This window comes from Bufo gargarizans, unplaced genomic scaffold (genome assembly GCF_014858855.1).
Source record: "Bufo gargarizans isolate SCDJY-AF-19 unplaced genomic scaffold, ASM1485885v1 original_scaffold_1533_pilon, whole genome shotgun sequence".
Classification (NCBI taxonomy): Eukaryota; Metazoa; Chordata; class Amphibia; order Anura; family Bufonidae; genus Bufo; species Bufo gargarizans.
The window spans coordinates 62,884-78,900 of record NW_025334402.1 but is presented as its reverse complement, the minus strand read 5'-3'; the positions used below and the strand labels follow the sequence as shown (position 1 = coordinate 78,900).

General features: G+C 51.1%; 1 pseudogene; it reads left to right on the top strand.

Moving 5' to 3' along the window:
* Positions 1 to 4,888: 4,888 nt before the first annotated feature.
* LOC122923378 overlaps positions 4,889 to 16,017 on the top strand; it is a 34,176-nt pseudogene continuing 23,047 nt past the window's right edge.

The window sequence follows — 16,017 nt, the reverse complement described above, 5'->3', positions numbered from 1 at the left end:
GGACGCACTCATACACGCACTCACTACATACATGGACGCTCTCATACAGGCACTCACCACATACATGGACTCACTCATACACGCATTCACCATATACATGGACTCACTCATACACGCACTCACCACATACATGGACGCACTCATACACGCATTCACCATATACATGGACGCACTCATACACGCATTCACCACATACATGGATGCACTCATACACTCACCATATACATGGACGCACTCATACACGCATTCACCACATACATGGATGCACTCATACACGCATTCACTACATACATGGACTCACTCATACAGGCACTCACCACATACATGGACTCACTCATACACGCACTCACCACATACATGGACTCACTCATACACGCATTCACCATATACATGGACGCACTCATACACGCATTCACCACATACATGGACGCACTCATACACTCACCATATACATGGACGCACTCATACACGCATTCACCACATACATGGACGCACTCATACACTCACCACATACATGGACGCACTCATACACGCATTCACCACATACATGGATGCACTCATACAGGCACTCACCACATACATGGACGCACTCATACAGGCACTCACCACATACATGGACTCACTCATACACACACTCACTACATACATGGACGCACTCACCACATACATGGACGCACTCACCACATACATGGACGCACTCTTACACGCACTCACCACATACATGGACTCACTCATACAGGCACTCACCACATACATGGACAGACTCACATACGCACTCACCACATACATGGACGCACTCATACACGCACTCACCACATACATGGACTCACTCATACACGCATTCACCATATACATGGACTCACTCATACACGCATTCACCACATACATGGATGCACTCATACAGGCACTCACCACATACATGGACGCACTCATACACGCATTCACCACATACATGGATGCACTCATACAGGCACTCACCACATACATGGACAGACTCACATACGCACTCACCACATACATGGACTCACTCATACACGCACTCTCCACATACATGGACTCACTCATACAGGCACTCACCACATACATGGACAGACTCACATACGCACTCACCACATACATGGACTCACTCATACACGCACTCACCACATACATGGATGCACTCATACAGGCACTCACCATATACATGGACGCACTCATACACGCACTCTCCACATACATGGACTCACTCATACAGGCACTCACCACATACATGGACGCACTCATACAGGCACTCACCACATACATGGACAGACTCACATACGCACTCACCACATACATGGATGCACTCATACACGCATTCACCATATACATGTACGCACTCATACACGCACTCTCCACATACATGGACAGACTCATACAGGCACTCACCACATACATGGACGCACTCATACAGGCACTCACCACATACATGGACAGACTCACATACGCACTCACCACATACATGGATGCACTCATACACGCATTCACCACATACATGGACGCACTCATACACGTACTCACCATAGACATGGACGCACTCATACACGCATTCACCACATACATGGATGCACTCATACAGGCACTCACCACATACATGGACAGACTCACATACGCACTCACCACATACATGGACTCACTCATACACGCACTCACCACATACATGGACTCACTCATACAGGCACTCACCACATACATGGACAGACTCACATACGCACTCACCACATACATGGACAGACTCACATACGCACTCACCACATACATGGACTCACTCATACACGCACTCTCCACATACATGGACTCACTCATACAGGCACTCACCACATACATGGACAGACTCACATACGCACTCACCACATACATGGACTCACTCATACACGCACTCACCACATACATGGATGCACTCATACAGGCACTCACCACATACATGGACAGACTCACATACACGCACTCACTACATACATGGACGCACGTATACAGGCACTCACTACATACATGGACGCACTCATACACGCACTCTCCACATACATGGACTCACTCATACAGGCACTCACCACATACATGGACGCACTCATACAGGCACTCACCACATACATGGACAGACTCACATACGCACTCACCACATACATGGACAGACTCACATACGCACTCACCACATACATGGATGCACTCATACACGCACTCACCACATACATGGACGCACTCATACACGCACTCACCACATACATGGACTCACTCATACAGGCACTCACCACATACATGGACAGACTCACATACGCACTCACCACATATATGGACAGACTCACATACGCACTCACCACATACATGGACTCACTCATACACGCACTCACCACATACATGGATGCACTCATACAGGCACTCACCATATACATGGACAGACTCACATACACGCACTCACTACATACATGGACGCACGTATACAGGCACTCACTACATACATGGACGCACTCATACACGCACTCTCCACATACATGGACTCACTCATACAGGCACTCACCACATACATGGACGCACTCATACAGGCACTCACCACATACATGGACAGACTCACATACGCACTCACCACATACATGGACAGACTCACATACGCACTCACCACATACATGGATGCACTCATACACGCACTCACCACATACATGGACGCACTCATACACGCACTCACCACATACATGGACTCACTCATACAGGCACTCACCACATACATGGACAGACTCACATACGCACTCACCACATACATGGACTCACTCATACACGCACTCACCACATACATGGACTCACTCATACAGGCACTCACCACATACATGGACAGACTCACATACGCACTCACCACATATATGGACACACACACACACATTACATACACATGAACTTACAAGTAGTTATACACCTATTTCTACAGACAGACACTTACCTTTCCTGTAGACAGCTGATGTCCGGTCCTCACAGGCAGCCTGGAGAAGTAGGTGCCATCACCCCTCTGTGCCATCCAGTGACAGCAGTAGTAGGTTTTAGGCGGGACCAGTCTCCCTCCATAGTCCCACTCCCAGTCCCTCCTCCCCACAGCAGGACAGGTAACAACCCCCCCCCGGCCTGGCCCCGCCCCCTCCACCACCTGAGTCCGCCTCCTACTAACTAGAGAGACTGGGTGGGAGGACTCAGGAGGCGGACTCAGGCGGTGGAGGGGGCGGGGAAATTCATTCCTTTCCTGCACTGCGGGCGGCGCCGGTTCCAGCCTGGCTCCGCCTCCGCTATGCCCCCGTTCCGGCCCCCTCCACCGCATCCGCCGGCCTACCTCATGTTGGACCGCCCGCGCCCCGCCCACTACACTGGGCGGGCGGTCGGCCCTGGCTGCCTGTGAGTGCTGTGATGTATAAAAAATAAAATAAAAATGATGCGGTCTGGACGGGTGGGCCCCCAGTGGCGTAGGGCCCCATAGCCACTGCTATGGTTGCTATGGCGATCCCTATGCCACTGGCCCCCTGGATCCCGCCTTCACACACCCTAGCATGCAATCACGCCTCCACCACAACACACAGTGAATGGGTCCACATCGGCTCGGATGCGGACCCAAACAACGGCCGTGTGAATGAGGCCTAAGCACATGCAGTCTCAGGAGTGGTCCACACCACCCCCTGCCCTGCAGCCTCACAGGAGTTCAGGACCCGTATCTGCACACGTATGTATGGCATCATTGGGATGCACATCACACATGACGTGACACAGGTCTTTACCAGACACACTATTATTGCCACATGTGTCACATGCCACTACTGACTGAGCAGCCGTTCAGAGTTCAGACAGTTCACCTTCCTTCAGAAAAGCGAGCCTGCCGTGCACTGCAGCGGGTTCAGACCTGAGCGTTCGCGATGGAGCGCTCTGTATGTGCCATTGTACCGGCGTTTGCAATCGCGCATACAGAGACAAGCGAACGCCCATTGTCGCGTGTTCCCGCTGAAGTCTATGACGGGAACGCGTGACAAGACGCCCCAAAGAGCTCATGTACTTCTTGGGGCATCGGGCGTTTTACAGCGCGATCGTACGCGCTGTAAAACGCTCAGGTGAGAACCATTCCCATAGGGAAGCATTGGTGGGAACGCGCTGTAAAACGCTCAGGTGAGAACCATTCCCATAGGGAAGCATTGGTGGGAACGCGCTGTAAAACGCTCAGGTGAGAACCATTCCCATAGGGAAGCATTGGTGGGAACGCGCTGTAAAACGCTCAGGTGAGAACCATTCCCATAGGGAAGCATTGGTGGGAACGCGCTGTAAAACGCTCAGGTGAGAACCATTCCCATAGGGAAGCATTGGTGGAACGCGCTGTAAAACGCTCAGGTGAGAACCATTCCCATAGGGAAGCATTGGTGGAACGCGCTGTAAAACGCTCAGGTGAGAACCATTCCCATAGGGAAGCATTGGTGGAACGCGCTGTAAAACGCTCAGGTGAGAACCATTCCCATAGGGAAGCATTGGTGGGAACGCGCTGTAAAACGCTCAGGTGAGAACCATTCCCATAGGGAAGCATTGGTGGGAACGCGCTGTAAAACGCTCAGGTGAGAACCATTCCCATAGGGAAGCATTGGTGGGAACGCGCTGTAAAACGCTCAGGGTGAGAACCATTCCCATAGGGAAGCATTGGTGGGAACCGCGCTGTAAAACGCTCAGGTGAGAACCATTCCATAGGGAAGCATTGGTGGGAACGCGCTGTAAAACGCTCAGGTGAGAACCATTCCCATAGGGAAGCCATTGGTGGGAACGCGCTGTAAAACGCTCAGGTGAGAACCATTCCCATAGGGAAGCATTGGTGGGAACGCGCTGTAAAACGCTCAGGTGAGAACCATTCCCATAGGGAAGCATGGTGGAGAACGCGCTGAGCAGCATTGGTGGGAACGCGCTGTAAAACGCTCAGGTGAGAACCATTCCCCATAGGGAAGCATTGGTGGGAACGCGCTGTAAAACGCTCAGGTGATGAACCATTCCATAGGGAAGCATTGGTGGGAACGCGCTGTAAAACAGCTCAGGTGAGAACCATTCCCATAGGGAAGCATTGGTGGGAACGCGCTGTAAAACGCTCAGGTGAGAACCATTCCCATAGGGAAGCATTGGTGGGAACGCGCTGTAAAACGCTCAGGTGAGAACCATTCCCATAGGGAAGCATTGGTGGGAACGCGCTGTAAAACGCTCAGGTGGAACCATTCCCATAGGGAAGCATTGGTGGGAACGCGCTGTAAACGCTCAGGTGAGAACCATTCCATAGGGAAGCATTGGTGGGAACGCGCTGTAAAACGCTCAGGTGTAGAAACCATTCCCATAGGGAAGCATTGGTGGGAACGCGCTGTAAAAACGCTCAGGTGGAACCATTCCCATAGGGAAGCATTGGTGGGAACGCGCTGTTAAAACGCTCAGGTGAGAACCATTCCCATAGGGAAGCATTGGTGGGAACGCGCTGTAAACGCTCAGGTGAGAACCATTCCCATAGGGAAGCATGGTGGGAACGCGCTGTAAAACGCTCAGGTGTGAACCATTCCCATAGGGAAGCATTGGTGGGAACGCGCTGTAAAACGCTCAGGTGAGAACCATTCCCATAGGGAAGCATTGGTGGGAACGCGCTGTTAAAACGCTCAGGTGTAGAAACCATTCCCATAGGGAAGCATTGGTGGGAACGCGCTGTAAAACGCTCAGGTGAGAACCATTCCCCATAGGGAAGCATTGGTGGGAACGCGCTGTAAAACGCTCAGGTGTGAACCATTCCCATAGGGAAGCATTGGTGGGAACGCGCTGTAAAACGCTCAGGTGAGAACCCATTCCCATAGGGAAGCATTGGTGGGAACGCGCTGTTAAAAACGCTCAGGTGAGAACCATTCCCATAGGGAAGCATTGGTGGGAACGCAGCTGTAAAACGCTCAGGTGAGAACCATTCCCATAGGGAAGCATTGGTGGGAACGCGCTGTAAAACGCTCAGGTGAGAACCATTCCCATAGGGAAGCATTGGTGGGAACGCGCTGTAAAACGCTCAGGTGAGAACCATTCCCATAGGGAAGCATTGGTGGGAACGCGCTGTAAAACGCTCAGGTGAGAACCATTCCCATAGGGAAGCATTGGTGGGAACGCGCTGTAAAACGCTCAGGTGAGAACCATCCCATAGGGAAGCATTGGTGGGAACGCGCTGTAAAACGCTCAGGTGAGAACCATTCCCATAGGGAAGCATTGGTGGGAACGCGCTGTAAAACGCTCAGGTGAGAACCATTCCCATAGGGAAGCATTGGTGGGAACGCGCTGTAAAACGCTCAGGTGAGAACCATTCCCATAGGGAAGCATTGGTGGGAACGCGCTGTAAAACGCTCAGGTGAGAACCATTCCCATAGGGAAGCATTGGTGGGAACGCGCTGTAAAACGCTCAGGTGAGAACCATTCCCATAGGGAAGCATTGGTGGGAACGCGCTGTAAAACGCTCAGGTGAGAACCATTCCCATAGGGAAGCATTGGTGGGAACGCGCTGTAAAACGCTCAGGTGAGAACCATTCCCATAGGGAAGCATTGGTGGGAACGCGCTGTAAAACGCTCAGGTGAGAACCATTCCCATAGGGAAGCATTTGGTGGGAACGCGCTGTAAAACGCTCAGGTGAGAACCATTCCCATAGGGAAGCATTGGTGGGAACGCGCTGTAAAACGCTCAGGTGAGAACCATTCCCATAGGGAAGCATTGGTGGGAACGCGCTGTAAAACGCTCAGGTGAGAACCATTCCCATAGGGAAGCATTGGTGGGAACGCGCTGTAAAACGCTCAGGTGAGAACCATTCCCATAGGGAAGCATTGGTGGGAACGCGCTGTAAAACGCTCAGGTGAGAACCATTCCCATAGGGAAGCATTGGTGGGAACGCGCTGTAAAACGCTCAGGTGAGAACCATTCCATAGGGAAGCATTGGTGGGAACGCGCTGTAAAACGCTCAGGTGAGAACCATTCCCATAGGGAAGCATGGTGGGAACGCGCTGTAAACGCTCAGGTGAGAACCATTCCCATAGGGAAGCATTGGTGGGAACGCGCTGTAAAACGCTCAGGTGAGAACCATTCCCATAGGGAAGCATTGGTGGGAACGCGCTGTAAAACGCTCAGGTGAGAACCATTCCCATAGGGAAGCATTGGTGGGAACGCGCTGTAAAACGCTCAGGTGATGAACCATTCCCATAGGGAAGCATTGGTGGGAACGCGCTGTAAAACGCTCAGGTGTGAAACCATTTCCCATAGGGAAGCATTGGTGGGAACGCGCTGTAAAACGCTCAGGTGAGAACCATTCCCATAGGGAAGCATTGGTGGGAACGCGCTGTAAAACGCTCAGGTGTGAACCATTTCCATAGGGAAGCATTGGTGGGAACGCGCTGTAAAACGCTCAGGTGAGAACCATTCCCATAGGGAAGCATTGGTGGGAACGCGCTGTAAAACGCTCAGGTGAGAACCATTCCCATAGGGAAGCATTGGTGGGAACGCGCTGTAAAACGCTCAGGTGAGAACCATTCCCATAGGGAAGCATTGGTGGGAACGCGCTGTAAAACGCTCAGGTGAGAACCATTCCCATAGGGAAGCATTGGTGGGAACGCGCTGTAAAACGCTCAGGTGAGAACCATTCCCATAGGGAAGCATTGGTGGGAACGCGCTGTAAAACGCTCAGGTGAGAACCATTCCCATAGGGAAGCATTGGTGGGAACGCGCTGTAAAACGCTCAGGTGAGAACCATTCCCATAGGGAAGCATTGGTGGGAACGCGCTGTAAAACGCTCAGGTGAGAACCATTCCCATAGGGAAGCATTGGTGGGAACGCGCTGTAAAACGCTCAGGTGAGAACCATTCCCATAGGGAAGCATTGGTGGGAACGCGCTGTAAAACGCTCAGGTGAGAACCATTCCCATAGGGAAGCATTGGTGGGAACGCGCTGTAAAACAGAGGCAGCGGCGTTGCTATGGCTGGTGTCACCCGCTGCTCAGGGGGGGCCCTCATGGTGTGGACTGGTCATTTTTTCAAAGGAATATAGTTTAACCGTTTATGTGCAAAAGAGAAAAAAATAAGTCACTAAGTCAGCTCCAATCTCCAAGACCCAGCGTCTTGGTCTATGTGCAGATATCTGATTGGAGCTGACTTCCTCTTTTGCACATAAATGGTTAAACTATATTCCTTAGTGAAAATGACCAGTCCACACCATGAGGGCCCCCCTGAGTAAAGATTAGTAAATGTGGCCGGTGGTGGCCCCAGGCCCCAGTTCAGCAGACAGAGAGAACCCAGCTCCTTTGTCTCCCGTCTCTAATAATCCCCCAGTAATTTAAATAACCCCATTAGTGGGGGATTATTAGAGACGGGAGACAAAGGAGCTGGGTTCTCTCTGTCTGCTGAACTGGGGCCTGGGGCCACCACCGGCCACATTTACTAATCTTTGCTCAGGGGGGGCCCTCATGGTGTGGACTGGTCACTAAGTCAGCTCCATCAGACATCTGCACGGACCCAGCGTCTTGGTCTATGTGCAGATAGCTGATTGGAGCGGACTTAGTGACTTCTTATTTCTCTTTGGCACATAAATGGTTAAACTATATTCCTTAGTGAAAATGTCCAGTCCACACCATGAGGGCCCCCCAGGCCCCCCCTGAGTAAAGATTAGTAAATGTGGCCGGTGGTGGCCCCAGGCCACAGTCAGACAGAGAGAAGAACCCTTACCCAACACAACCCCTTATGACTCCTGGGGCCGTCTGTCTCTATAATAATCCCTTATCCCCCACTAATTTATGAATGGTCGGCTCTGGGGTTAATTATTAAACCACATTCAGATATCAAATAAAGTCAATATATATAAGCGCAGCAGTTGCTTTACCTCACCTCGGTCCTCCCCTCCTGGCGCGGCAGTGGCAGGCTGCAGGTCTGGCTGGCTGACTACCTTAAGGTACTGGTACTACTACTATTAGGTCAGGACGGTGACATCATGTGAGTGAGTCCCCGGTCTGGTCTGGCAGTGGTCACGTGAGGCGACTCACCACCGCCACCCAACCCCTTTAGCTCCGGACCGGAGGCGGGGACTTAGTCCTGCTGCTGGCTGCTCAGCCGTGGCACCACTCACCAGGCTGAGGTGAGGGACACCCCTTCTATCACGTGACGGGCGCCGAAGTGCTTCGCTTGTAAGGTCAAGTTGTTCTAGTGAAGAAGACTGCTGCATAGACAGTCAGAGTCAGTGGATGGGAGTCGCGAGGGCCCCCAGGAGCAACTGGGCCCAGGGCAGCTGCCCCTTTTGCCCTGCGGCAAAGACGGCCCTGGGGAGATTAATCCAAACTGGTGTGGAGGAAAACTGGCTTAGGCTAGTCTCACACCTGCGCTTTCCCTTTCCGCTATTGAGATCCGTCGCAGGATATTAACCTGTCCTGAGGGTAGTAGGTCATCAGTATGATGCCACTGCACCACCAAGGTCTATGAGGAAGCAGTGATCGGGGGGAGACATTGCAGATACAACTAGGGATGAGCGAATTCCATATTTAGACATTTGTTTCCGGGTTGTGGTATAATGTGAATTGCGTTATGGATTCCGGTACCACGCACCCTAATACAATCCCATAGCGGAAAGCCTTTAGAGGCATTCCGTTATTCATTCCGTCATAATAAAAGTCTATGGCCTGCATAACGGATCCGTCCGGTTTATGTTAGGCTACTTTCACACTAGCGGCAGTGTGATCTGGCGGGCAGTTCCGTCGTCGGAACTGGCCACCGGATCCGCCGATCTGCCGCTGACTGAAAGCATTTGTGAGACGGATCCGGATCCGTCTCACAAATGCATTGCAAGGACGGATCCGTATCTGCGCTTGTCATGTGGACCGACAGATCCGTCTTGTACATTTTTTCTCATTTTTACTGATATGCGCATGCCGGAACAACGGATCCGGCATTCCGGTATTCTGAATGCCAGATCCGGCGCTAATACATTCCTATGGGAAAAAATGCCGGATCTGGCGTTCAGGCAAGTCTTCAGTTTTTTTCGCCGGAGAGAAAACCGTAGCGCGCTGAACTGAAGACGTCCTGATGCTTCCTGAGCGGATCGCTCTCCATTCAGAATGCCTGGGGATGAAACTGATCAGTTCTTTTCCGGTATAGAGCCCCAAGGACGGAACTCAGCGCCGGAAAAGAAAAACGCCAGTGTGAAAGTGCCCTTATGCAGGAGAGGACTCCAGCGTAACGTAAACCGGACGGATCCGCTATACAGGCCATAGACTTCTATTATGACGGAATGAATAACGGAATGCCTCTAAAGGCTTTCCGTTATGGGATTGCATTAGGGTGCGTGGTAACGGAATCCATAACGCAATTCAGTAAATACCACAACCCGAACCGAAAAACGAATGTCAAAATATGAAATGTGCTCATCCCCAGTTACAACCACGTGAAATCCCCCAGGAAGATGGTGGTGCGACAGAAAGCTGGACGATTACTGGTTAACCGCCTAACGCAGGATTGCGGTCCGGAGGCGGCCGGTTTGTTTATCTTCGGCGCGAGATGCGAGATTTCCTGTGAACACAGGAGCGCGCGTTCACAGAAAACGTCAGGTAAACGAGTGCGTCTACAGCCTGCCAGCGGCGATCACGTGCTGGCAGGCTGTAGATGCGATTTATTTATTTTTTAACCCTTGAAAGGTATATCAGATGCTGTTTTGATAACCGCGTCTGATATTCCGCTACCTGGTCCTCTGGTGTCCCTTTTGTTTGGATCGACCACCAGAGGACACAGGCAGCTCAGTAAGTAGCACCAAGCGCCACCCTACACCCCCCGTCACTAATTAACTCCTGATCACCCCCCTGTCAGGCTCCATTCAGACGTCTGTATGTGTTTTGCGGATCCACAAAACACGGACACCAGCAATGTGCTTTCTGCATTTTGCGGATCCGCACATTGCCAGAACTATATAGAAAATGCCTTTTCTTGTCCGCAATTGCGGAGAAGAATAGGACATGTTCTATAGGCTCTACAAAAAACGCAGTGTTCACCCGATCAGGCCTGATCTTGTGCGCACACTTCAGGGCTCCAGATGGCGACCAAAATGGTCGCCAATGCGACTTAGAATTCACAAATGGCGACAAGACTTTTTAGTCTTGTCGCCATTTGCGACTAAACCCTCCGCGGCAGCTCTGCAGTAGAACAGCGACGGGCACAGGAGCTGATAGTTCTCTGCCGCCGCCGATGTTCTTAGAGTGGAAGCTGCTGCTGCCAGCCCCTCCCCTCCCCGCCCACCAACCAATCAGAGCTGAGGCAGTGAGTCACAGCACACAATAGCAGAGCCGCTGGCAGCAGGGAGGGGAGGGGCTCGGGAGGAGTGTAATCTGGTCCTAGAGTGGAAGCTGCTTCTGCCAGCCCCTCCCCTCCCCGCCCACCAACCAATCAGAGCTGAGGCAGTGAGTCACAGCACACAATAGCAGAGCCGCTGGCAGCAGGGAGGGGAGGGGCTCGGGAGGAGTGTAATCTGATCCTAGAGTGGAAGCTGCTGCTGCCAGCCCCTCCCCTCCCCGCCCACCAACCAATCAGAGCTGAGGCAGTGAGTCACAGCGCACAATAGCAGAGCCGCTGGCAGCAGGGAGGGGAGGGGCTCGGGAGGAGTGTAATCTGATCCTAGAGTGGAAGCTGCTTCTGCCAGCCCCTCCCCTCCACCCCACCAACCAATCAGAGCCGAGGCAGTGAGTCACAGCACACAATAGCAGAGCCGCTGGCAGCAAGGAGGGGAGGGGCTCGGGAGGAGTGTAATCTGGTCCTAGAGTGGAAGCTGCTTCTGCCAGCCCCTCCACCCCACCAACCAATCAGAGCCGAGGCAGTGAGTCACAGCACACAATAGCAGAGTCGCTGGCAGCAGGGAGGGGAGGGGCTCGGGAGGAGTGTAATCTGATCCTAGAGTGGAAGCTGCTGCTGCCAGCCCCTCCCCTTCCCGCCCCACCAACCAATCAGAGCTGAGGCAAGGCAAGCACTAGCAGCTCTGAGTCACTGACAAGTACAGGATGAAAGAATCGAATGAGTCGCAGGTGAAAAGAATCTAAAGATCCGACTTAGTTAGTGACTCATTCGATTCTTTCTTAGACTCCCTGTACAGTGTGCCCCCCCCCAACACCCCAGTATAAGAAACATTGGTGGCGCAGTGCCGCCCCCCCCAACACCCCAGTATAAGAAACATTGGTGGCACAGTGTGCCCCCCAACACCCCAGTAGAAGAAACATTGGTGGCACAGTGTGCCCCCCACACCCCAGTATAAGAAACATTGGTGGCACAGTGTGCCCCCCACACCCCAGTATAAGAAACATTGGTGGCACAGTGTGCCCCCCACACCCCAGTATAAGAAACATTGGTGGCACAGTGTGCCCCCCCCAGTATAAGAAACATTGGTGGCACAGCGTGCTCCCCAACACCCCAGTATAAGAAACATTGGTGGCACAGTGTGCCCCCCACACCCCAGTATAAGAAACATTGGTGGCACAGTGTGCCCCCCCAGTATAAGAAACATTGGTGGCACAGCGTGCTCCCCAACACCCCAGTATAAGAAACATTGGTAGCACAGTGTGCCCCCCACACCCCAGTATAAGAAACATTGGTGGCACAGTGTGCCCCCACACCCCAGTATAAGAAACATTGGTGGCACAGTGTGCCCCCCCAGTATAAGAAACATTGGTGGCACAGCGTGCTCCCCAACACCCCAGTATAAGAAACATTGGTAGCACAGTGTGCCCCCCACACCCCAGTATAAGAAACATTGGTGGCACAGTGTGCCCCCCACACCCCAGTATAAGAAACATTGGTGGCACAGTGTGCCCCCCCCCAGTATAAGAAACATTGGTGGCTCAGTGGGAAGTGCCAATGAGGGTTACATTTTTTTTTTTTTATTAACTCACCTCCTCCAGTTGATTGCGTAGCTGCCGGTCTCCTGTTCTTTCTTCAGGACCTGTGGTGATGTCACTGAGCTCATCACATGGTCCATTACCATGGTGATGAATCATGTGATGTATCATGTGATGAGCACAGTGATGTCACCACAGGTCCTTTGACAGGTCCCGAAGAAAGAACAGGAGACCATCAATTGGAGGAGGTGAGTTAATTATTATTATTTTTTTTAACCCTCATTGGCACTGCCCACTACGCCACCAATGTTCATTATATTGAGGGGGGGGGCACACTGCGCCACCAATGTTTATTATATTGAGGGGGGCACACTGGGCCACCAATGTTTATTATATTGAGGGGGCACACTGCGCCACCAATGTTTATTATATTGAGGGGGGCACACTGTGCCACCAATGTTTATTATATTGAGGGGGGCACACTGCGCCACCAATGTTTATTATATTGAGGGGGGCACACTGCGCCACCAATGTTTATTATATTGAGGGGTGCGCACTGCGCCACCAATGTTTATTATATTGAGGGGGGCGCACTGCGCCACCAATGTTTATTATATTGAGGGGGGCACACTGCGCCACCAATGTTTATCAAACTGGGGTGTTGGGGGGGCGCATTACGCCACCAATGTTTATTATATTGAGGGGGCACACTGCGCCACCAATGTTTATTATATTGAGGGGGGCACACTGCGCCACCAATGTTTATTATACTGGGGTGTTGGGGGCGCACTACGCCACCAATGTTTATTATATTGGGGGGCACACTGCGCCACCAATGCTTATCATACTGGGGTGATGGGGGGGCGCACTGCGCCAATGTTAATTATATTGGGGGAGCACACTGCGCCACCAATGGTTATCATACTGGGGTGATGGGGGGGCGCACTGCGCCAATGTTAATTATATTGGGGGAGCACACTGCGCCACCAATGGTTATCATACTGGGGTGTTGGGGGGCGCACTGCGCCAATGTTTATTATATTGACCTTCTACTTTGCAGTCTGTATTCATAACCCTGTTATAAGGGAAAATAACAGTGAATAGACTGTCTCCTAGCAACCATGAGTGAAAATCGTACCACATCCGCACTTGCTTGCGATTTTCACGCAGCCCCATTAGCTTCTATGGGGCCTGCATTGCGTGAAAAACGCACAACATAGAGCATGCTGCGATTTTCACGCAACGCACAAGTGATGTGTGAAAATCACCGCTCATGTGCACAGCCCCATAGAAGTGAATGGGTCCGGATTTAGTGCGGGTGCATTCCGGTATTTTGAATGCCAGATCCGGCACTAATACATTCCTATGGGAAAAAATGCTGGTTCCGGCATTCAGGCAAATCTTCAGTTTTTTTTCCGCCGGAGATAAAACCGTAGCATACTGCGTTTTTATATTTTACCTGAACAGTCCTAATGACTGAACTGAAGACGTCCTGATGCATCCTGAACGGATCGCTCTCCAGTCAGAATCCATGGCGATCTGCCTGATCAGCTCTTTTCTGATATTGAGCCCCTAGGACGGAACTCTATGCCGGAAAAGAGAAACACTAGTGTGAAAGTACCCTAAAATATTAAGGTTAAATCCCCCCTTTCCCAATTTTACATATAAAATATATAAACAATAAATAAATAAACATATTACATAGCGCTGCATCCGAAAAGTCCAAACTATTAAATTATTAAAAAATATCTCCTATGCGGTGAGCAATCGCCATTTTTTAGTCACCTTGTCACCCCAAAAAATAGGATAGGACTGTTCTATTATGGGCCGAATGTTTTATAAAATGCGAAATGCACGCGGCTTTTTTTGGTGTTGTTTTTTTTGCGCGGTCTTGAGTATCACAATACTTTTTTTATGGTGACGAAAGCGAATCAAAATTTTGGTATCAAAACAACCCTATGCCGATCTGATCGGCGTAGCATTGTCACGATACCAACATTTTGATTCGGTGACTAAAAATTTGATTTGGCTCCTAAATTTTTCAGTTCAGCCCCACCGCAGTGACTGAATTTTTTTATTCTGATCACTGCAAAAACACCGTAAAATCGCTGTGGCGCTATAAAAAGATCACTTTTGAGGGGCATGGCGAGTTCATAGAATAATTTTTTTGTTTTTTTCTCTTACAAAATCATTTTCCATTAACTTGTGCCCAAAAAAAAAATAAAAAAATATTTTTATCTAGGAACTCGCCATGTCCCTCACGGAATACCTTGGGGTGTCTTCTTTCCAAAATGGGGTCACTTGTGGGGTATTTATACTACCCTGGCATTTTAGGGGCCCTAAAGCGTGAGAATCCAAATGCCTAAAAATGCCCTCTTAGGCCTCATGCACACGACAGTTTTTTTTCATGGTCCGCAAAAACTGGGTCCGTAGGTCCGTGATCCGTGACCGTTTTTTCGTCCGTGGGTCTTCCTTGATTTTTGGAGGATCCACGGACATGAAAAAAAAGTTGTTTTGGTGTCCGCCTGGCCGTGCGGAGCCAAACGGATCCGTCCTGAATTACAATGCAAGTCAATGGGGACGGATCCGTTTGACGTTGACACAATATGGTGCCATTTCAAACGGATCCGTCCCCATTGACTTTCACTGTAAAGTCTGGAGTTCTTTTATACCATCGGATTGGAGTTTTCTCCAATCCGATGGTATATTTTAACTTGAAGCGTCCCCATCACCATGGGAACGCCTCTATGTTAGAATATACTGTCGGATATGAGCTAGATCGTGAAACTCAGATCCAACAGTATATTCTAACACAGAGGCGTTCCCATGGTGATGGGGACGCTTCAGGTTAGAATATACTGAAAAACTGTGTACATGACTGCCCCCTGCTGCCTGACAGGTGCTGCCAGGCAGCACGGGCAGACCCCCCCTCCCCCCTGTTTTTAACTCATTGGTGGCCAGTGGGCCCCCCTCCCTCCCCTGTAGTTAACTCATTGGTGTCCAGTGGGCCCCCCTCCCTCCGCTGTAGATAACTCATTGGTGGCCAGTGGGCCCTCTCCCCTCCCTCCCCCTCCTAATTAAAATCTCCCCCCCTATCATTGGTGGCAGTGGTGAGTACCGATCGGAGTCCCAGTGTAATCGCTGGGGC